An 862-nucleotide genomic window follows, 5' to 3' on the forward strand; every position below is an offset into this window, starting at 1 on the left:
TATATATATATATATATATATATATATATATATATATGTATATATATATGACTCTAGTTCTTCATTACAAATCACACTAGTCAAAAATGTTTTAAGCTTGTATTTGATTTATTTATTTTCGCTTATACTCTTGTGTTATAGTAGTGTGAGATGTAGTTTAAATATTTGTTTTGAAGAATGTGGTTGTACTGGGGGCCATAGAGAATTTGAGAGAAGTCTATGTATTGTAACAATTTTCACAATGTTGTTCTCTAGTTGTCATTAGACAACAACCATGGTTTTTTCTCTCCAGATTTGGAGTTTCCACATTATTTTTTGGCTTAATTGCAGTTTTGATCCCCCTATTTTACCTGAATTGCGAATGTAGTCCCTCCGTTTTGTTTCTCTCCAGTTTTGGTCCCCAAAATAGAATTTTAGTCCAAAGCTTGATGAAATTTCATTTTTTTAAAGTCATACTACACCATTTATGATCATAGATTTCAAGTACAATTTTTGCAAATGAGATCTTGAGACATTGTGTGACTTAAATAAATGCAAAAAAAATGAAATTTCATCAAGTTTTGGACCAAAATTCTGTTTAGAGGACCAAAATTGGGGAGAAACAAAATAGGGGGACTACTTTCGTGATTCAGCTAAAATAAGGGGACCAAAACTACAATTAAGCCTTATTTTTTTGTGTTGGAATTGTTTGAAATAAAGTTCCTAGTATGCTTTGTGGTTGCAGCTATGTTTGATCTTCCACATCAGAAAATAAAAGTTATATCGTAGAAGTGTTGTTTAAGCAAGGTTCTAGCTAAGAAAATATTTGGTTATTAAGTGGTCCTTTGTGGCTAATCTCTCTTTCTTGGAAATTTACAAGTTG

This window comes from Cicer arietinum, chromosome 7 (genome assembly GCF_000331145.2).
Source record: "Cicer arietinum cultivar CDC Frontier isolate Library 1 chromosome 7, Cicar.CDCFrontier_v2.0, whole genome shotgun sequence".
Classification (NCBI taxonomy): Eukaryota; Viridiplantae; Streptophyta; class Magnoliopsida; order Fabales; family Fabaceae; genus Cicer; species Cicer arietinum.